The 24158-nt window shown below is 38.4% G+C and overlaps 1 protein-coding gene across 5 annotated transcripts in view; it reads left to right on the forward strand.

Annotated features, from left to right (window-relative positions):
* Jakmip2 (janus kinase and microtubule interacting protein 2) overlaps positions 1-24158 on the forward strand; it is a 172124-nt gene that overhangs the window by 30826 nt on the left and 117140 nt on the right. The gene's annotated exons all lie outside the window — the stretch shown is intronic.

The raw sequence follows: 24158 nt of genomic DNA on the forward strand, positions 1-24158 counted from the left end.
TCTTATACCTGAAATCTGAAATTCTAGATATCCTGAAAGTTAAAACAGGTCAGTAAACTTTCTGTATAGGTTTCCTTGACCTAGACTTCTCCCTCATGAAATCATCATTAATCATCCTTTTATGTAACTTCCCAGAGCATCTGTAATCCTCCTATTATAGCATACATTGCAATGTATTATTTTTATGGGCCCTCTTTCCAACCAGACAGTGAATGTTCATGGATGGGTACAATGGCTTATTCATTTTGTATCCTGGGACACAACACAGATCCAGCCTATAATAGGCATTCAAGAGTTGTTCCCAAAATTGAATTAGTGAGAAATTTAAACATCTTTAATATATATATATATATATATATATATATATATATATATATATATATATATTTAGTTGTAGAGGGAAATATGTATATACATATATTTAGCTGTAAACATACATTCAGTTGCAGATGGACACAATACCTTTATTTTATTTATTTATTTTTAGATGGTACTAAGGATCAAACCTAGTGCCTCACTCATGCTAGGAAAGTTCATTACCCCTGAGCTACAATCCCCAGCCCCATTAAACATCTTATTTTGGGGCTGGGGATGTGGCTCAAGCGGTAGTGCGCTCGCCTGGCATGCATGCAGCCCGGGTTCAATCCTCAGCACCACATACAAACAAAGATGTTGTGTCTGCCAAAAACTAAAAAATAAATATTAAAAAAAATTCTCTCTCTCTCTCTCTCTCTCTCTTTCTCACTCTCTCTTTCTAAAAAAAAAAAAAAAAAAAAAAAAAAAAAAAAAAAAAAAAACCCAAACATTTCCCTCATTACACTATTTAGAGGTTATTATGCTGAAAATTTTAAAAAGATAAGCCAACAATCAGATTTTCAAATCTCCCATTTTTATGAAATTATTTTGAGTTGGAATGCAATGAGATATCTGCTCTCCAGAAACCAAACTTAATGACTAGAATCGAATCTTTCAAAAAGCAGGAGGAGTGGGTATTCAGTATCTTTTGTTCTAAATTTGCATGGCTCTTTGGCACAGTGAAGTCGGCAGGATTGCATCACTGCATTAGGAAAACTACAGGAATTCATTAGCCACTCAGACAATATGATTTGGTGTTTCATTCTAGTCATCAGGCAGATGTTCAGACCTCAGACAATGGATACAATGTTCTAAACAAAAAAGCAAATGCTCAGTGCAACCCCTTAGCTATTATAAGAAACATCTTCAATGGAAATTGTATTTGGCTAAGCACACAGGGACAGTGTGATACACCAGATTTACTAATAATATTCACTAAGGATGGATTAGCTTTTCTCCCCACTAGAAAGAAAGATAGTACAAAAAAAGTGTGAGAAATAGCTGCTAGAGTTGGTTTTTTGTTTGTTTATTTTTGTGGAGAAACTACATATGTATAAAATAAACTGGATTTCCAGCTCCCTCTGAAAAATCAGACCTGGAAATACTGAGTGGCTGCATTTATACAGAGTAATGCTCAGTGGTGGCTGGGGAGCAATTGCCCATCTGAGGAAGGCTATTGTCCTTCCAGGTCCCATTAGTCAGTACCTGGTTCCCTTCAACCACTTATGCATCCTCATCTGACCCTGTAGGGTACGCATTTGTATTTTTTACACTTTCCTCTAAGCCTTAGTTTCCAAATGTATTAGTATAGCAGCAACTTGCATGAAGGACTTCAGTAAGGATTAAATAAAGTAATGTTACTTACGTTAAGTGCCTCAGTCAGTCCCTGATACTGTAGTAAGTTCTCTGTAAATACATGCTGACTATTTCTTCTCCTCAAAACCAATATTTTTTGAGCTTCTTTTATGTGCCAAGTATGGGATTAAGTATGGAGATATAATGATAACCGATACATGTATGATTCCTGCCTTCAGCAAATTTATGTGTTAACATCCAAAAAAAAACAACCAGTGATAATGCTATTGGGCAATGTGGATTTTGTTTGTTTATAAAACAAAGAGATCGAGGTCATTGGGTCACTTTCAGAATCACTGCACTGTATTGAGAAAGCAAAAATAGCAGAGAGGTCCTATCAAACGGTCATTGAGCAGAACTTCTAACAGATCCTCATTCGCATCCTTCCCATGGCGGCTCCTTCCCCAGAACTCTCTATCTCAGCAGATGGTCCTGGTATCCACTCAGCTGTTCAAGCCCAAAAGCCAGAAATATTTTGATTCCACTCTTTTCCTCTCCTCTGTCTTTCACAATTTTAATTCATCAGCAAGTCCTGTCACTTCTTCTTGTAAAGCATGTTCTCGGTCTGTCCACCTCCCACGTCTGTACTGCTACCAACCCCTGTGGTCCAAGCCATCATCCCCCTCTCCACTGGGTAACCCCCACAGCCTCTTGACCCCTCCTCCTGCTTCCACTCCAGCAAACTTTTTCTGTAAAGGGCCATATTGTAAATGTTTTAGATTTTGTGGTGTCTGTCGCAATCACTCAACTCTTCCCTTGTAACACAAAGGCAGCTATTGATGATAATTAAATGGCTGGGCATGGCAGTGTCCCAGTCAGCCTTTATTTACAAAAACAGGCTGCAGACAGACTAGTGAGGGTGATTTTGTAAAAGTGAAATAAGTTCATGTCACTCGCTTATCTTAAACCCCTGAAAAATGGTTTCTCAAAGCAGGAAGAATACATCCCCTGCTTTCTCCATGATGGCCAGCCTGGCCCTCTGAGTCCAGAGCCTCTTTCTACCTCAGCCACTGCATTCTCCATCCTGATTTTCAAAGGCAACAAGCAAATGCCCTTCCCAGGGCTTTTATGCTAGTTGCCCTGCACTGTCCTCACTCTTCACATGACTGACCCCTCCTTACATTCATCCCTGAGAAGACAGGAATTCCTGACTTCATTTCAAGACTCCCTCCAAATGACAGCATTATCCATGACTCTACTTGTAGGTTCTTCCCCATGCTTACCACCATCTGAAAACTTCTTATGATTCATTTGGTTAATTTTGTAGGATGCTCTTTATTTACATGGTAGTTATAAGCAGGGGGCCAAAACTTAGACTACTGTTCTGTCCTCAGAGCTTAGTCCAGTACCAGGAATAAAACAGGCCTCAAAAATTGCATATTGGGAAAGTAACAGAGGGGGTTATGAGGGTCCGGGAAGGGACGGGGGAGGGTAGAGAGGGTAGAAGGGAAAGTAGACATAATCAACGCCCCATACAGGCATAGACGGAAATGTTACAGCAAAGCCCATTAATTTGTACAATTAATACATATTCATTTTAAAAGCACTTTTTCAAAGGAAGAATAAATACTCTCAATCAATGTAAACCGGAGGACTGGTTCAAGCCTGCAGTCCTAAAAGGCTTGCCGAACCTCATCCCTCAGGGCAGACCACAGCTTTATTCTGTCCTCCCTAACTGAAAATTGTCAAGTACAACTGGCCTCAGAAGATGGAATTTTAAAATCCTTTCAACCAGAAAGAATTTAAATTTCAGAAAGCAAAGGAATAAAAATCCATCTAACAAAGAGCCTGTGTCACTGCTAAGTGTGCCCGTGGCTGTGTGGCTGGTCTTTGTCTCCCTGTGGCCCTCTGCCCATGCATGATGTCTGGAGGGAGGTACTTAAGGAAGAGATTGCTAAAATGAGACTTTACAAAGCAAGGGCTTTGCTTGGAGATGTTATTAATCTTTCTCTTTCTCTCCTTTTCTTTCTTTTCTTTTTAATGTGGTGCTAGGGATGCTAGGCTGAGTCATATCCTCAGTCCTTAATTTTTCTTTTTGTTTGAAGTATGAAAGAGAAAAACTATGTCCCCCAAACAAACCTTTTGACTTGAAAGGGACACAGAAATTCTTTCTCTTAAAAGTCATCCTTGGGCTGGGCATGTGGCTCAAGCGGTAGCGCGCTCGCCTGGCATGCGTGCGGCCCGGGGTTCAATCCTCAACACCACATACAAACAAAGATGTTGTGTCCACCGAAAGCTAAAAATAAATATTAAAAAAATTCTCTCTCTCTCTCTCTCTCTCTCTCTCTCTCTTAAAAAAAAAAAAGTCATCCTGACTCCTCACTGGAAAAATAAAACTATTATTTTTATAGGAAGATGGGAAATAATTTAATAAAATGAAAGTATTCTTTTGCTGAGAATGTCATAATAGAATACTACCGACTGGGTGGCTTAAACAACAGAAATTTACTTTCTCATAGTTCTTGAAGCCAGAAGGTGGTGGTGGGCCTGGTTTCTGGTGAGGGCTCGCTTCCTGGCTTGCAGATGGCCGCCTTCTCACTGATTGCTGCAGGGCCTCTGCTCTGTGCACTAGGTGAGAGATTTCTGGTATGGCTTCCTCTCCTTATCAATATACCAGTTCTATCAGATCAGGGCCTCCACATGTCCTCGTTTAATCTTAATGACCTTCTCAAAGGCCCTGTCTCAAATACAGTTGGAACTTCCACATATGAATTTGAGGGGGACAAATCCAGTCCATAACAATGAGAAGTCGGGAGCATTCAAACATTGCAATAGTACTTAATAAAGGCTTTATAGTGGAAGGAGGGGGCTGGGTTTTGTGTGGGAGGGATTTTGAGTGAGGATGTCCATTTGTATTTTCTGGCAACATGAATAGCATCCTCTTTGATAATCTGTGCTTATTCCCCCACCCCAACCCCGGCGTGGTGCTGGGGATTGAACCCAGGGCCTTGTGCATGCAAGGCAAGCACTCCACCATCTATATCCCCAGCCCACTCTTTTATTTATTGATTGATTGATTGATTGATTGATTGGCTGTCATGCATTCCATCACTTTTAATAATTTTGTAGTTTTTACCAAATTGGAGATTAGAATTTCTAGATCAATGAACACTCCCTGTGAAATTCACTTTGTCAGTGAGACTGTAGAACAAAGGAAACCCCTCCCATGGGGCCTTTCTCAGGTGTCTTAACAACACACAGGTCCACAGGGGACATCCCCATCCCTGAGGATGAGAATGAAGCTGTTTACCATCAATTGCCTCCCTTCCTGCCATTGCTCACATGTTTGGCCCTTTTGGGGTGCCTTTCCCAAGTGAGTTATTTATTTTCTGTTCTCTCATATTCACTTAAGTTCATTTCACTATATTTTTTACCTACCCCAAGGAAGATGTTAAATCTAGATAAGAGCAATTGCTTAAATGATAAGAATTTATTCTTTAATTGTTTGACCTGGAAATAATAGGTTTTTATCTATCAAACCTTTATTGAGTACTTGCCATGTATTAGTCACAATTTAAAGTGGTTTTCATGAGTATACTCTTTTCATCACGTCAGCAATCTTATTTTCTCTTTTCAGATGAAAAAAACTGAGGTTCAGAGTAGATAAATAGAACAAACAAAAACGTTAGTATCATGCTCAAGGTTAAATGAGAAAGTCATTTCTTGTTTATTAATCATCCACAGAGGAACTAAGCTCAAGTGTGTTCTCTTTTAAGTGTCCAAACGTATGCCAAATGCTTCCTATGCACCATTTGATTATTCATAGTCCAAATTCCACTGTGAAGTTTAATTTAGTCCAGGATTGTTTAGGTATGTAATGCTTAGAAGACATTCTTAGGTAGGCAACAGTGTGAGTGGCAGGTCCTACTCTTAAGATGATTAACAGGCAGGCAGGTATGGATGGTACATGCACAAGTAACAAAGCACCAAGTGACATAGCAACCACTGAGAGACCTAGAAGAGCAGAGGAGTAAGGAATAACCAGCTGAGCAGGATCTCCATTCAGGGAAGAGTCTATGTTTGAGTCCTGGCTCTGTCACATGTAAGCTGTGGGACTGAATGATTTTCCCTAAAGCATAGCTTCCTCCTCTGTTAAGTGAGGGTAAAGATGATCCCCACTCACTAAGTCAGCTGTGAGAATTAAATGAGATAATATATGAATAGCACTGATGACTGTGAAAACTCAATAAATATTGGCACATAGTAATAACTCAATAAATACTACTACATATTGTTATTGCTCTATTATTTAGCTCTCAGGAAATCATTATGTTAAAAGTAAAGACAACCAGTCTGCTCATATTTCAGAAAATAAGATCACAGGTTTAGATCGGAGAGATTTATTTGTATGTGTTCCAGATATCACATATTAGTTGTATAGCTTTGGACATGTTTTCAACCTTTCTAAGCCTCCATTTCCTCCTCTCTTAAATGGGAACAATGATGACATCAACTTGTAGCATACTATGAAGTATAATGATAATGGCATCAGATATTTATATTGTAATTGCAATGTGCCAAGAACTATTCTGAGGGATTTATAGGTATTATTTCATATAATCCTCATAATAACCTTATTAAGTAGTACCAGTCTTATCATTGTCCCCATTTCATATCTGAGGACTATGAAGTACAAATTCCCAAGTTCATACACCAAGTGAGCGGTAGAGCCATGCGAACCCTGGCGTTCTGTGCTCTTTAACACTATGTAATCCTCTTCTCATTCGCTAGGTAAGTCTGTGAAACCCTCAGCAGAGTGCTCAGAGAAGTGTCAGCATTCAGTAAATGTTCCCAATTATTGTCTTAAATAATAAGTAAAGGAAAGTGGCTTTTCAGAGGAAGTAGTACATGAAATGCCACTTAAATAATATGAACACATTTATTTATAATAAGCATAAATGAATGAGAAAATAGTTAAGCAAACCCAGAGAATTTTTGTACTTCAACATTCTAGATGGTGTAAATGGTTTTATAAAGATACATAGGCAGAAAGGCACAGGACATCTAGGGAAAAAAGTTCAGTTTGGTTGTAACATGGCATGAGGGAGGTAGTCCATGGCAGTAGCTCTTAAAAAGATAGCCTGGGGTCAAATTTGGGGATGGTTTCAACAAAATGTAAGAAATCTGGTGAGAGGAAGTCACTTATGGATTTGGAGTATTAAAACACTGAGTCTCATTTGATGGCATCTTGAGATGGTTTGTAGGACAGTGTGGATCAAGGGAAACCTAAAAAAAGGCTGCTGAATTCATCCACAAAGCATATGATGAGGTCCTAAGGCTGATCTAAGAGCCATGAGACTGTATCAGAACAGAAATTCAGCCTCTGTGTTGACTTACATCTTTGATAATTGCCAAACGTAATTGCTAGAAGCCTCACGTTTTCAGGCCAGCTTTTTCCTATGTTGTAATTTGTTTTCCTTCGCTGGTTTAATTTATCCTCAGAACAGAAACTCTGGTCCTTTAGAAGTGATGTTTTAAAAGCCTTTTTTTTTTTTCCGCCAGGAATGTTTACATCTGTAATGATTTCTAGGCTTTGTCCCCAACTGAGAAATGGAGAAGAGTTCATTTCCCTGTGCTCCATTGTCTGACTGTGCTTAGCAGGATGCCTCTGTGCTGGTGAGCATTCTCTGGTTGTACTGCGGCACTCTCAAAATACAAAAGAACCTTGAACTTGAGAAGAGTTTGTTTGACGAACATAGCTGCACCATTGTTTGGGGCATAATATTTATGATTGTTATGTCTTGTTGGTGTATGGTTCCCTTAAGCAGTATGTAGTGTCCCTCTTTATCCCTTTTGATTAACTTTGGCTTGAAATCTATTTTATTTGATATGAGTATGGACACTCCTGCTTGTTTCCAAAGTCCATATGAGTGATATGATTTTTCCCAACCTTTCACCTTCAGCCTATGTATGTCTTTTCCTATCAAATGCCTCTCCTGTAGGCAACATATTGTTGGGTCTTGTTTTGTGATCCATTCTACTAGCCTGTGTCTCTTAATTGGTGAGTTTAAGCCATTAACATTTAGGGTTATTATTGAGATATGGGTTGTTCTTCCAGCCATATTTGTTTATTTATGTTACTAAACATGGTTTGTTTTTCTCTTTGATTATTTCCCCCCCCTTTACTGTCCTACCTCCCACTGTTGGTTTTCATTGTTATTTTCCATTTCCTCTTCCTGTAATGTTTTGGCGAGGATGTTTTGAAGAGATGGTTTTCTAGCTGCGAATTCTTTAAGCTTTTGTTTATCGTGGAAGGTTTTAATTTCGTCTTCCATCCTGAAGCTTAATTTCGCTGGATACACAATTCTTGGTTGGAACCCATTTTCTTTCAGTGTTTGAAATATGTTATTCCAGGATCTTCTAGCTTTCAGAGTCTGTGTTGAAAGATCAGCTGTTATCCTGATTGGCTTACCCCTAAATGTAATCTGCTTCCTTTCTCTTGTAGCTTTTAAAATTCTCTCCTTATTCTGTATGTTGGGCATCTTCATTATAATGTGTCTAGGTGTAGATCTCTTATGATTTTGCACATTCGGCGTCCTGTAGGCTTCTAGGATTTGGGATTCTGTCTCATTCTTCAAGTCTGGGAAGTTTTCTCGTATTATTTCATTGAATAGACTACTCATTCCTTTGGTTTGGAGCTCTGTACCTTCCTGTATCCCAATGACTCTTAAGTTTGGTCTCTTAATGTTATCCCATATTTCTTGGATGTTCTGCTCATGGTTTCTTAACAGTCTTGCTGAGCTGTCTATGTTCTTTTCCAGTTGAAATACTTTGTCTTCATTGTCTGATGTTCTATCTTCTAAGTGTTCTACTCTGCTGGTAGTATTCTCCATTGAGTTTTTAAGTTGGTTTATTGCTTCCTGCATTTCTAGGATTTCTGTTTGTTTTTTATAACCTCTATCTCCCTGTATAGTTGATCCTTTGCTTCCTGGATTTGTTTGCGTAATTCATTGTCGAAGTGATCTTTCATTGTCTGATTTTGCTGTTTAATGTCTTCCTTGATACTCCAGATCATCTGAAGCATGTATATCCTGAATTCTTTATCTGACATTCCATCTGCTGCAGCTGTTACCTCTTCTAAAGTTGCGTTGACCTGCATTGCTTGTGGTCCTTTCTTTCCTTGTCTTTTCATACTGCTTGCGTATCTTTCCTCAGAGGAGGACATACAGTCAATCAACAAGTACATGAAAAAATGCTCACCATCTCTAGCTGTCAGAGAAATGCAAATCAAAACCACCCTAAGATACCATCTCACTCCAGTAAGACTGGCAGCCATTATGAAGTCAAACAACAACAAGTGCTGGCGAGGATGTGGGGAAAAGGGTACACTTGTACATTGCTGGTGGGACTGCAGATTGGTGCAGCCAATTTGGAAAGCAGTATGGAGATTTCTTGGAAAGCTGGGAATGGAGCCACCATTTGACCCAGCTATTCCCCTTCTTGGTCTATTCCCTAAAGACCTAAAAAGAGCATGCTACAGGGACACTGCTACATCGATATTCATAGCAGCACAGTTCACAATAGCAAGACTGTGGAACCAACCTAGATGCCCTTCAATAGACGAATGGATAAAAAAAATGTGGCATTTATACACAATGGAGTATTACTCTGCATTAAAAAATGACAAAATTATAGAATTTGCTGGGAAATGGATGGCATTAGAGCAGATTATGCTAAGTGAAGCTAGCCAATCCCTAAAAAACAAATGCCAAATGTCTTCTTTGATATAAGGAGAGTAACTAAGATCAGAGTAGGGATGAAGAGCAGGAGAAGAAGATTAACATTTAACAGGGATGAGAGGTGGGAGGGAAAGGGAGAGAGAAGGGAAATTGCATGGTAATGGAAGGAGACCCTCAGGGTTATACAGTGGAGGGGGTAGAGAGAGAGGAGGGGAGGGGAGGGGAGAGGTGGGGAGGGGGGAGGGTGGAGGATGGGAAAGGCAGCGGAGCACAACAGACACTAGTATGGCAATATGTAAATCAATGGATGTGTAACTGATGTGATTCTGCAATCTGTGTATGGGGTGAACGTGGGAATTCATAACCCACTTGAATCAAAGTGTGGAATATGATATGTCAAGAAATTTGTAATATTTTGAACAACCCACAATAAAAAATTTAAAAAAAAAAGGAAAAAAATAGCATGAACAGTGGAAAAAAAAATACAAAAGAACCTTGTGTTTAAAAGAGCGTCTAATGACTACTGGGCAAAAAATACAGGCACTCCAACATGTGGGCAATAGGGGGCGTTAATGGTTCGTGGAGTCTCTTTCACAGCCTGTGAATCAGTGCTGTGTGATCATCAGTAAGCACTGGACTCTGGGTTGTATTTTCTGTGTGTAGTGCTGGTCCTCCTGGAGAGCATTAGGAGAAAAATTCAGTCTTTTGAGTTAAAGCATAAACTTTATGGGGCACTGGCTCCTTTGGTGACTTCACTTTTGGGGGTGGATTTTTGTTTGTGTGTGTGTGTGTGTGTGTGTGTGGTGGTGGTGTTTTATAGTGGGGATTGAATCTAGGGCCTTTTGCATGCTAGGCAAGTGCTTTATCACTAAGCTACATCCCCATCATTTTTAAAATTTTATTTTACTTTGAGACAATATCTCGCTAAGTTGCCAGGATGGCCTTGGACTTTCAGTCCTCCTACTTCAGCATCCCAAGTAGGTGGGATCGTAAGCAGGTACCATCATGCCCACCTTAATTTCATGTTTTTCTTAGTGAAATAAATGGCTTAACTGTTCAAACATGTAGGAATCATTAACAAACTATGCTAAAGCAAACAATTGGATTGCTATGTCACCAATATAATATACAAATTATAAAGTTAAATATATGATCTTCATCAATGCTTTAATATAATGAATATATATGAGAATTTCTAAGTAATAACCATTTTTAGAAAAATGTGCTTTTATCTTAATGAATGAATGAAGATGTAGGTGTAAAACATGAGGAAAACACAGACTTATATAATTAATTAATATTTTGGTGATTACACCATTTACTCTGCAATAATGGAACTAGTTAATTCTTCTCGAGCATTTTACATAGTTCAGGCTCCATAATAAATTGTGTATTTATATATGTGTGTGTACAAAGATTTATAGATCACATATTTTATTTTGTATACCTATTGTTTTATATATTTATCACATTTATTATATTTAGATAATATTTATATATTTATATTTGCAAACTAGTTTATAAAGCATAAGAAAATCTAAAGTCCCGGAAGAAGAGTTGATTCCAATAAATTGTCATTCTGGCATTTTTGGAGTTCTTTGTGTAAATTCTATTCATGCTTTTTCCTTTTACAATTTACATCCCCAGGTTTTCTCTAGAAGAGGATTGGCTGAGGAAATACCTCTAACCGTCATATCTGAATAAAGGGCCATGAAAAGTTTTTAAATTCTGATCAAACCTTGCTATACCAGGGTTACTTAGTTTATCAATAGAGTCCTCAAGAAGTATTCCTGTTTCCTCTGACTGGGTCTAATACATGCAAAAACCCTGTTATTTCTAATCATATATTTACCTTTAGAGTTTCCCCAAAATTTGATATTATCTCCCCAGAATTCAACGCTCTAAAAATGTTCTCTATCTTCAACACAACCTATAATCAAAAGTAATAGTAATTTTAAGTATTAGTTGATATTAGTTAAGTATAATTTCATATATAATAGTGTATTCCTATAAAACATGAGGTATATTTCTATATACCATATGAATATTTTAATCTTCATCCAAATTCTAGATAAAGTGTTATGAGTGAAGAATCTGAGGCTCAGAGAGTCTCTGAATAAGCAAATATACAAAAATAAATTCATTAAATTCATGCAATAAAATTGAGGCCCTGTATCCTGTGTTGATAATAACATCTCCCCAAGACTATGTCTTTTCCTAAACGACACAGCCAACAAAAGTTGGTAATTTAAACTTCTAGTAAATAAAAAATTACAGATTGGAAGAGACTCTGTTACTTGTAGACTCAATAGCATATGTGAGAAATATAATCACTAACAACAAATGAGAACAGTACAAAATGCCATAAAAATCAAACTTGACTCTCTGAGAGTGGGGGATGGTTAGGGAACAAGAGTCCTTGTCCTCCTGCATAGACTCTATGGGTATAACTTGGCCACAACAAATGGCATCTGAACACAGGTCATAATCATGTTGACACAGAGATGACAAAGACTTGGCTGCTTCTGGCATTCTCCATTCATAAAGCAAGGGGTGGTTAATAAGCCAAAACTTGGGGAATCGCAAAGAACAGGTCTCAAGTTGTCCAGATCATTTTAAGACCGCTCCATCTTCCTTCCCCATGCACTGATTACTACTTTACTGGTGTGCTGTCCTCAGGGCACTGATAAGTGTTTGTTAGTATAATCTAACTCTCATCCCCTAAGGTTAGTGTGTCTGTGTTTTCCCAAAGGATCTGGTATTCAAGACGCACTCAGTGCAGCTTGCAGCACCTAGAATAGGATACAGTCACAGAGATGATGTGTGAGAATGAAAGACATGCAGCAGCCATTCAAAATCTTTACATTGCAAAATACTACCTTAGCCTATAGTGACTAAGATTAATTTTGTATAGTAAATGTTGGAATTCTTTTTGTGAGGAACCCTTATGTTGCTTTGCAACTTTTGCTTAAAACAGAATTAATTGGTAGTAGGATTAAAATACGGAACAACTTTTGGAGAATTGTTTTGAAATTTTTCTTTTTCATTTTAACTATAATTATTAATGCATATTGATTGTACAAATTAATGGGATTCAATGTGATACTTCCATACATACATACATACGTATATTGTGCATTCGTCCTGTCCACCCACCCTTCTTCTGCCCTTGCCACTCTCCTCTCCCTCCCTGATGGCTGCTTTGGATTTGTATTCACTTGTAATGTAACTGGAGCCTCCAAAGTAGAAGTGGCCTAATCCTCACTTGGTCTTTAAATATTGAGCAATGCATTTGTTAACATTAAAGTCCAGTGAACGTTCAAGAATCTGAACATGTTTTCACAATGGCATATGAAGGGTCAAGTTGGAACCTAGCCTTATAGGTAGCCATTATCACAAAACATGACATGACAAGGGGGAGAAGACTTTTTCCTCTGGCAAGTAGAGTTGGGGAAAATTTCAGTGGCACCCTAGGTCCTCTCCTGGTACCCTTTGGAAACAGGCCAATTTTGTGTTGGTTCATTTGTTTGTCTTTTCCTCTTAAAAAATAAAAATGAAGCAGTTCATTTGAGAAAGAGAGAAAGAGGGACAATGACGGAGGGGAAGAAAGAAAGGAAGGACCCAGGAAGGACAAAATTTTTTTTTAAAAGCGTGAACAAGGGAAGTATATCGCTTTCAGGCTCCTGATGAAACTTGGAAAAATGCCAGCCTCCACAGTGGAGCATAATTTTCAATTCTGTTTTTCAAGTCTGAACCTTTTGGAAAGGAACTCTGTTAAAAGGTTAAGGGCTTCAAGGGCCTTTCTGGTAGCTTCAGAGAATTCACCAGGAAATCAGAGCCAACTTGAATATAATACCCTGGACAAAAACCAAGAGGGGAGAAAAAAAATATCCATAAGCAGATTTTCTACATCCATTAGAATAGTAGGTGGCATGGCACATTCCCTAGTAAAGCCCAGAGTAGTATTGCACTGTCCAAACAGGTAGACTCACTGAATTATTTTCTGGGATAATGGAGAGAATAGGGATGAAATTGTTAATTCTAAACCTCAATCCATTAGTGCACAAAAGAAGTTTTTAAAACAGACTTTATATCTGTGCTATAAGTTTCCTTTGAGATCAAGGTCTAATGCGTGCATATTTGCAGGGATTGGGATAGGTACTGGGAATTGAAATCAGGGGCACTCGACCACTAAGCCACATCCCCATCCCTAATTTGTATTTTGTTTAGAGACAGAATCTCACTGAGTTGTTTAGCACCTCGCTTTTGCTGAGGCTGGATTTGAACTCACTGTCCTCCTGTCAGCCTCCTGAGCCTTTGGAATTATAGGCGCGAGCCACCTCACGCAGCTAATGCCTGCATTTTATTGTGAGAGATATACAAATTCTAATTAAAATAAAAGATTTCTCCACACCCACCCACTTTAGTACTAGTAGTCAAATACCATTAGTGATATCTGCATCTTTGTCAGGTTCAACACCCTTCAAGTTCTAAAAAGTTACTTCAAACTAAATGGATAACGTAAGATTTGTTTAGACAATGTGCTTGAAAGTGACAAAGAACACTGGTTTGCCTCAGCTCAGCTTTCTTGGCTCCAGAACTATGGTACCTTCTGCAAGCTGTGTGATGAATAGCAGGTAATCTCGAGATGCACGTTTCTCACCAAATAAGTAAACGAATAAGTAAAAAAAAAAAAAAAATCAAAGGGATCAAGAAATACTTTCCTCAGTGTCATGTGCAAATTCATGAGATAATGCTCTAAAGAACTGATACAGCAATTCAGTTATTTATTGTAGTAAGTACTCATAACTGATTATGATTATGATTTGAAAGGGTTTTCATTGTAAGAAAGCCGAATATTGAAGGTTGAAAAATACTGTGTGAAATTCTTGAAAGTGAATCAAAATTTAGTGCTGTTTTTGGTTCATAGTGGTATAAATCAAGAAGTCTTGAAAAATATCTGCCGTGTGCCAGGCATTGTGCTAGACATGTTTTGTAAGCCATTCCTCAATAATTAATTTTTTCTAAGACCAAAATAGTGCAGGGATGATAAACAATAAGTTGAAAAAGAAACACTTGGGGAAGGGATCCAGGTCATCATTTCTTTAAGGACCAACTAACTTAACAAATGCAGGATATGTCCACAATAAGAGTGCCCTGCATTCTGCTTTCTTGACCATGCTGCTTGTATTAGCCCCTGTCTCTCTATTCCTCACCTTGCTTTACTTTCTAAGTAGCATTATCATCTGCCTCACTGCATGCACATTTTTAGTTATTTTCTGTCTCCCTTCACATGTGTGCAAACTTCATGGTGCCATACTTCGTCACTTGTCTCCCAGACCTGGAACATAGTCAGTGCTCAATAAATTTCTTCCATATTAATGAAGGAAGAAATGGAATTGCTCCTTGCCACAGAAGGGCTCAAGAATGGGTTGAAATATTAGATGGCGTGATCCTGGGAGTCCAGAGCAGGCTGTGCTGCATCCTAATCGCATTGAATAAATAAGCATCAGGGTTTTTGTGACAGCTTGACAGCTCATGAGTTCTCTGGTTATCTTAAGGAGCATGTTATAACCTTCCCAAACTCACTAAAATATAAAATACAGTAGAATAAATATGTCTGTAACCTCAGTGGTTGTGGACAACAAGAAAGAATGTCACAGATAAGGTAGTTACAAATTGTCTGTCTGTCTGTCTCTTTCTTTCTGTTTCTGTGTTGGGGGTGAACTCAGTTCATACCATATCATATGCTACCCAAGTGCTCTACCACCAATGACACCGTCAGCCCCACGTAGCTGTACCGTTTTTAGCAGTGTGGTTTTACATCGACACAGCTGTTGTTCTTTGATGCAGCGTGCCTGTGTGTGTGTTTAATGAGATTTCCAGCTGCACCTTTCATTCTCTGGCCAACACTAATACTATTGTCACCTTCATGGTTAAGGTCAGGTGATGTGGGGTAGCAGATGAAGTTCAACTTGAGCGCTTCTGCTTTTCAGCAGTTTGCTGATGCATGTGCCCAGAGTTTATTCAGGCTCTGGTATTGATTGTACTAACCATCGATTCTAAACTAGGAGTGTTAACTCAGTACTTAATTATAGCTTTCAGGTTTTTCCTAAAGCTAGAAAGAAAACACTTCCTTGTGCCTCACTGACGGAATGATGTTTTTCTCTAGTTAAATACCTGGAATGAATATTACCCATCTCTATCAGTTTTCTGTGCAACTGTTTTCTTTCACTGAGTAATGAATATGTTACTAAAGGCTCTGGAATAGACAGAATAAAACAAAGATTTCTTATTCTGATAAACTAATCAAAGATGTAGGCAAAATTATTTGCTTCTAGGAAAAAGCATATACTTATTATACAACTTATGCATTCATTTTAGAAAAAATAATGCAAATCAAAAGGGTAGACATATTAAATGCTATACATAATTCTCCTCTCTAAGAAAGAGCATTTTGTATCATATTCTGAGGCTAGAAAAGTTACTTTTTTAAAAAAAGTATGTCTCCTTAAATGAAGGTATTAGAATTCTGGTAAAATATATTTTGTGAAAATATTTTAATTTTATATTTGGAGAATTACTGAAATTGTTTTAGTATTTACATAAGGTAGAAGATTTTTTTCATGAAGTAATATCCTAATACCTAAATTAGCTGAGCAAGTTGATATTTTAATTAATCATTGTTTTTGCAGCAGAATATATATGTATCTATATATGTATATGTGTGTGTGTGTGTGTGTGTATGTGTATATATATAACATACTTCTTTTTTGGTGCCCAGGGATGCTTAACCATGAAGTTACTTTCCCAGCCCTTTTGTAATTTATTTATTTTAGACAGGATCTCACTAAGTTGCTTAGAGTCTTGCTACATTGCTGAGGCTGCCCTGGAACTTATGATCTTCTATCTTAGCCTTCTAACCTGCTGGCATTACAGACATATACCACCATGCTCAGCTATAATATACTTCTCAACCTGAAGGGAGAGGGCTCCCCATACTGATTAATTTCATCCTAAGAAGTCAGGGCTAGATGAAAATGAGGAGTTAGATTCCAAAATACTGTCAGGGGTGACAAAAAATGCTCTCATTGGACCTTCCAGCTCTAGCAATTTGTGATCACATTAGGATGCCTCCCCACATAAAAGAAACCCACAGCTCATTTTAGAGACAATGTCCCTTCTTACCAACCCTATATGTGAGGCTTTCTCTTCAAGACAGATTGTAGTCATGGTAATAAGACATCATACAATTATAGGGGTAACGGTCTGGTGTCCAGAAAATAAGATTTTTCAGTTTCTCTCTCTCAAGAGAGAGCTATTTATTATGTTTGTTATCAGTCATACTTTAAAAAATATAGCTTATGGAACAAGAATTAAAACACTTTATTTTTATTTTTCCATTGCTTTCTTTAAAACATAGATACTAAACATAGTATGATGTTAGGATGGGAAATAGATGCTATATGTTTTCTGGTCAGTCTAGATAGTCCTGCAATCTCTTTTAATGATAGTCTCATTTTAGAAAGTAGACTGTCTAGTCTAAGAGATGAGCACAACTCTGAATTGATTTATTGTGCGTGGAGTCCCCTTGTCTTTTTTCTCATTCTCCAGTCTCCTCTCACTTCTCATCTCCCTCTCTGAAGTGGGAGCCCTGGAAAGGGAAAGGGTAACTGGGACAGAGAAGGTATTGCTGGATCTTGTGCTGCTTCCAGAGAGCTTCATGCTCTTTTCTCCTGTGGATAATGATGATGACAATGATGATGATGATGATGATGATGATGATGATTGGTTGATATTTTTGTCCACAAGAGAAATAAGCTCACAGCTGATTTTGTCCCTGTGGGCATTTGTGTGAGTCCCCTAAAGCCTTTTCCATGGGCTCCCACAGCTGTTACTCTCAGGAGCCAGGCAGTGTTGCTCATGGCTGGCCACCCCTCTGTCTGCTGTCATTGTGTAAGCACATGCCACATAGACCATGGAAAGTCCAGCATTCCTTCCAGTTGCTACTTTGGAACACAAGCAATAACAGCCCTGGGCCACCCCGTCTCATGTGGTATGAGTATGAGAAGCTCACATATTCTTTTGACCTGTGAGAGAGACAAGAGAAAATGCAGTCACCCTGCAAATGCAGAACACACCCACTCCACTGGGTCCGTAAAGCAGCTCACCAGCCTTTCTGCTGCTCTCCATACTTCTTGGTGAAATTGCCTCCAAGTTCAAGTCCATTGCCTCAAGGTTCTAGGAGACCCATCAAGCTCTCACAGAGAGCTTGTGAAAGCCCCTCACTGGGTTTCTAGAGAGGAAGCCCTTCCCCTTGGAAAGAATTAAGGAGCAGATGCGACATACCATCTTCCAGAGCCTCTTTCCCAAAATCACCCAGACGAGTCCCCTTTTCATGCTCAAGCATTTGTATCCTATGTCTCAATTGAAGATCCTCAGATGAAATGTCCAAGGGTCATGAAACTGGTGTTCAAAATGTCCATTTTGGTTTGGTTTCTGTCTTTGATTTGAAGTATTTGTTATACTTAGGGCTTAGGACTTTAACATCAGCACCCTGTTACTCATGACCATATTGTGACCTGCTGGAATCTTCATAACCATCATGTGAGATAACTGCAACTCTTATCATACTTTGTCTTCAATGTAAAGATTAAAACTTAGAAAAGTAATCAGTTCAAGTTCATATAGGAGGTAAGTGGCAGAACAGTATTCGATCCAAAGCTTTTCTCACTCCAAAGCCCAAGCTTTTAATCATCAAATCTTCATATTTACCAACATTTACTTACCATTGTAAATCCAATATTCTAAGAGGGAAATTCTGAGGCGTGCTAAGTAAGTTGTCTGCCTGACCTATATATTGAATTTCCATATATTGAGTTTTCTTGAATTTTTCTGCAAAGCTTTAAACCCATGATAACATTTTGAAAAAAAAATCCATATATATGCACAAATAAGACACTTGTGTTAACCTGGCCATTTAAAATCATCCAACTTAATTAAAAACTGTGGTTACTAGTGACAGAGAATAATAGGGAAAAGGGCAGGCAGAGAGGTTAATTGATGAGTCCAATGTTACTGTTTGATAGGAAGAATAAGTCTTAATTTTCTATGACACGGTAGGATAAATCTAATTAAAATAAGACATCATAAATCTAAAAATAATTATAAAAGAGGAATTTGAATGTATTCACCATAAAAAATTGATAAACAGTTTTGTTTTGCTTTGGGTTTGGTTTTTTAAATCTGAACCAAAAAGGCAAATTGCCATGAGAACAACCTGGAGAATACAGTACAGAATAGAACAGTATTCAACAAATAAACAAGCTGTAGAAGCATTTGTTGAATAAGTTAATTATACCTTCATTGTTTCCCAAAATGATAATAGTAACTTGATTATTTGGATATAAAAAAGCAATTATGAAGTTAATAAAAAAATCAGTAAAAAAGAATAATCCTGGATACCATTAATGAGAATATTACTTTCCAGTAGAGGAAACATGTTTCATGAGAAGAAGCTCAAAATCAGTCACCTTCTGTTGGAATCAGTCCTCATATGTTATTATAAATAGCTAAACCTAGAGGTCTATCACAGTGCAATTGCATTCTGGGTCACATGTCCTAAAGATTATGAAAGTAGGAAAAGTTGTTGGAAGATCCTGCTCAGTGTAACAATCTCTGAGGACTTCAAATCTGAGTTTAAATCATCACCATTTTGTTGAGGGAAGTTAAAATCTCATCACTATTTGTTAGTGAATGCTTTCACCTTCATGTATTCCTGTATACAGAAAAAAGGTACTTGAAAATATTGGTCTAAAAAGATATTTAAAGTCTTTCTTTCTAATTTGATAGTGGGAATAGAATCCGGGGATGCTCTTCCACTGAGCCACATCCCCAGCCTTTTTCATTTTTTTTATTTTGAGACAAGGTCTCAAGTTAGAGGCCCTGAGTTGCCCAGAGTGAACTCGAGTCAGAACAGAATTGTCCAACTCCCAACTTCCTAAGTTACTTTGGGTTTGCCAAGTCACTGAGGCTGTCCTCAAACTTAAGATCTTCCTATCTTGGCTTCCTGAGATGCTGGGATTATAGGCATACACCACTGCACCCAGCAAAGTCCTGCTTTATAACACAGCAAGAAGAGAGTCACATGCAGAAAAGCTAGAACAGGGAACCAAGACAAAATTCACAGTAATCATGTGCCTCAGCTTTATTACCTAATTTTTTTAGGGAATATTTTGACATAAAAGTGGGAAGTATTTTCATTCAACCAGATGAAGCAATATTTAAGTTTCAGAATTCAACATTCAACATTCATGATCTTTATTTTTATAATGAATATTTCTATACATATCCTGGATTAGGGTTCAAATCTGTGTTCTTTAATAAAGACTCCTGGGCCTAACATGAGGTAGTCAAAAATATTTTACCTGAAGGATGATGCATGTTTATCCCTGTGGTAAGAGAGGTGAACAGCACTTAAGGTGAATAGCAATTAAGGACATCTCAGATCTTACCCTATTAAACTCAGGGTATCTTCTAGAAAATCTCTGTCTTCTTCCCTAATTTGGGAAGTCAACTGGAAATAGTAATACTCAGCTGATGGGTTATAAGGTTTGAACCTAAATTGCTCCCAGTTACCTGAATATCTCTAGTAATAACAATACAGGAAACACATAAAATTTGTGGAAAAAAAGAACATATAAATACTCAACCTCAAAAATCTTTAAAACCCAGGGTTTTGATTAAGTCACCTCTAAGAAAAGTCCTTAGCAGCTAATGTTCTTTAAATCCAATGGATTAATCTTCCTAGAATGTTTTTGGCAATGTTTGAAATAAAATTTTAATTTTATTTAATCAGGAAATTAAATTAATTTAATTAAATGAATTAGAAAATCCCATCTCTTGAAAAGCAACTTACTATATTTCCTTTTTAAGTCAAGTCCTAACCTAAGAGGTGGTTAAGAGGACTGGATTACAGTCATTGCCTCGAATTAGAGGCCCTGAGTTGCCCAGAGTGAACTCAAGTCAGAACAGAACTGTCCAACTCCCAACTTCCAGTTCAGTGCTCATTAGACTCTTCCGTGCTGACTTCATTATTTCTACAAATGGAGTTTCACCGAGTTACTGATACGAATGTTTTCTAGAAAGTAGCCCACTGAAAATCAGTAAGTGCTAGGCCTGTAAAAGAATATTGTTAACTAACAGATAATGGATCATTCAATTGGTGGAAACTTTTGCAAGATGATACTTGAAATAATACTAAGCAATATTTGAAGTATACTTTACCATTTGAAAATCACTTTCATATTCTGTATTATCACCAGCTAGCCCGGTTGGTGACCTATGCTGGGTTCACAAAATCTGGCTACATCAATAACTGAGAAAACAGCAAAGAGAGCATGCAAGCATACAGAAATATCTTTTCAAAATCTGGGAATGGCTCTCAACCTTAGGGGTCCTTTAGAAAGAGAGAGCTTGCTCCTGTATTCTTAATTTTTATAGGGGGTGGGCATGCAAAGGGAGGTTCAATAGAATGTTCTTTCCAAATAAGGCAAGTGTCAGGTTTCAGGTGGTTGAGTCTAGCTTCATGATATCTTGTGGTCAGCAGATTGACTGACATCTTGGGAAGCCATACCCATCTCTGATGCTGTGTAGGATCAAAGGCAGATGGAGAGGAAAGTGTGTGTATTGCACAGCCCAAAGAGCACCCAACACCAGGCCAGTCCTCCCATAAACTCAAATGCTCATAGCTCACACACACTGCCCGGGGCTGGCTCACGACACTGTATTTTGTCTGATTAGAGTTTAAGTAATCCACTTTGTTCAAATATGGGAAGTAAGATAGCTTTGGTAATCTAGTCAAGGTCACATTATTGATCCCATTGTTGAGCCAGCACTTCAACAGAGGTCTGGCAGGACAGAGACACGTTGAAGTGGAGATGCCTGAACAGCAAGAATCTCAGAACACACCATCTTCAGGGTTCTGACCCATCATGTGCTGATCCAAAGGAATTCCCTGAAAAGAATGTCTCTGCATTTCATCTTGCAAAACTACTGGAAGGAGGTGTTTGCTTTGCTTTTTCAGCCCAGTATTTCTTTTTTACAAGACATCTGCAAGGATCCTCATTCCCTGCCCCCAACACAGAGGATAAATCAAACTCTTCACACCCATGAGAAACATAAGGCAGTTTATTAGCAGTTTGCTATGATCTGCATGTAGTTTGTAAATCTTACCTCAAATCAATATCTGTTGTTCTTCTTGGAAAGTGGTTGGTTTTGTCAATAGCCTCTCATAAAAAGATGCTGAAGCAGCAATGGTGAATGGAAAGATGAAAGTTAGTCAAGAATAAACAGGGAAACTAAGAGGCAGGAGAGAAGAATAAAAAAATGCCAGCACTCAATGATAGTGATTAGGAGAGGCAAGAATGAACTAGGGCAGTCACAGCCTGAACCTTATAAAGATAAAATTATCACCCCTTGCCTTGGTGAGCACAGCCCGTGATGTTGCTGGGTTCAGTTTTCCTAGCTCTGTCCTGCTCTCAAATCTAAAGTGAGTGTATTATCACAAGTATTTTTTTCCCATTTTTATCTACATTTATTTAACAAGTATGACTTAGTAACAACTATCTATTACTATTGTGTTTATCAATGGGAATGAAATAATACTATCTCTCTCTCTAAGAGCCTTGAAGTTTTAATAGATTTTTAAAAATCTTCACCTAAACCATGATTTAATTACAAGTACTTTTTCACAGCTAATTTCTTAACAATTTAAAAACATTTAAGCATCATAAAGATCCTAATCTTAGACATATTCTTAAAGGTGCTAGGAAAACAGGAATTTTTATATAACATAGTAAAATCAAGTGGCATGATGGTGTCAGATATGTCAGAATACCATGTAATGAAAGAGAAATATCACAGCATGACCTGGGTTTTACTCCTGATCTCATGAAAAATTACAAGCTGTGTGACATTGGGCAAGTCTGTAGCCTTCGTCTCCTTTCTCAAACAAGAGGGATAGCATTTACCTCAATGGGGATTCATGAAGACCAGCAGCGTCATGCAGGTAAGGCCCTCAGTACCTAGTAAATGCTCAACACACAATTGTTATTATCACTACTAATGTTAGTGCTATCTCTTCTTATTATTATCTTAAAAAACACTATAAGCCCTGTGTTGTCTCCTAAATCCACATTGAGGCAGTCAGGAACAAATAGCCATATATAAAGTATGTGTGAAGTCCTAGGTTCAATCCCTAGTGCTCCAGGGAAAAGAGAGAGAGAGAGAGAGAGAGAGAGAGAGAGAGAGAGAGAGAGAGAGAGAGAGAGAGAAGGGAAGGGAAGGGAAGGGAAGGGAAGGGAAGGGAAGGGAAGGGAAGGGAAGGGAAGAGAGGAAGAGAGGAATGTAGAGGAGGGAGAAAGAAGGAGAGGGGAGGAGAAAGGACAGGAGAAGAAAGGAAAGGAAAGCCCTATATAAATTCTAACTTTATTACAAGTGATGGTGTTATGGTCTGGATGTGAGGTGTCCCTCAAAAGCTCATGTGTGAGATAATGCAAGAAGATTCAAAGGAGAAATGATTGGGTTGTAAGAGCCTTAACTCATTCAGTGAATTAATCCCCTGATAGGGATTAACTGAGTGGTAAAACGGAAGTGGTAGGGTGTGACTAGAGGAGGTGGGAATTGGGGTGTGGCTTTGGGGTGTATATTTGTATCTGGCCAGTGGAGATCTCTCTCTCTGATTCCTGATCATCGTGTGAGGTGCTTCCCTCTGCCACACTCTTTGGCCATGATGTTCAACCTCACCTCCAGCCTCGAGGAATGAAGCTGGCCTTCTATGGATTAAGACCTCTGAAACCCTGAGCCCTCAAATGAACCTTTCCTCCTCTATGATTGTTCTGGTCAGTCCTTTTAGTCTCAGCAGCAAAAAAGCTGACTAAAACAGAAATTGGTACCAAGAAGTAGGGTTGTTGCTGTGACGAACCTGACCGTGTGGTTCAGAAGCTTTTGGAGTTTTTTGAAATTGGTGGGAGGAATTTTAAGATATTTAGCATGTGAGCTGTTTCTCTCTCCCAAGCTCTTCTGCCATGATGTTCAGCCTCACCTTAAGCCCCGAAGAATGGAGTCTGCTGACTATGGATTGAGATATCTGAAACCATGAGCCCCCAAATAAACTTTTCCTCCTCTACGGTTGTTCTGGTCCAGTTTTAAGTCACAACAGTGAAATAAGCTGACTAAAACAGATGGAGACATGGCTGTTTTCTGTGTTGATAATCAGCAGCTCTGGACTGAACTTCAGTGGCCATACAAATACCTGCTGAAAGACAACACTAAGAATTACTCCATCTAGCTGGGCACAGTGTTGCACACCTGTAATCTCAGTGACTCAGGAGGCTGAGACAGGAGGATCATGAGTTCAAAGCCAGCCTCAGCAAAAGTGAGGCATTAAGCAACTCAGTGAGACCCTGTCTTAAAAAAAATAAAATACAAAATAGGACCAGGGATGTGGCTTAGTGGTTGAACATCTCTGAATTCAACCCCTAGTACCAAAGAAAAAGAAAAAGAATTGCTCTGTCCAAACTGGAGAACATCATGCTAAATGAAATAAGTCAAGCCCAGGAACTCAAAGTTGAATGTTTTTTCTCACATGCAGAAGCTAGAGTAAAATAAAGGAAAGGGGTAGGGTAGGCTCACAAAAGAACCAATCAGATATAAATTAATAGATGAGCGAAAGGAAGTCTAGTAGACAACGGAGAATGGAGTGGGGGA

The sequence above is a fragment of the Marmota monax genome, unplaced genomic scaffold, assembly GCF_021218885.2.
Source record: "Marmota monax isolate L192 unplaced genomic scaffold, Marmota_monax_Labrador192_F-V1.1 WCK01_AAM20220418_F8-fsc00006, whole genome shotgun sequence".
Lineage (NCBI taxonomy): Eukaryota > Metazoa > Chordata > Mammalia > Rodentia > Sciuridae > Marmota > Marmota monax.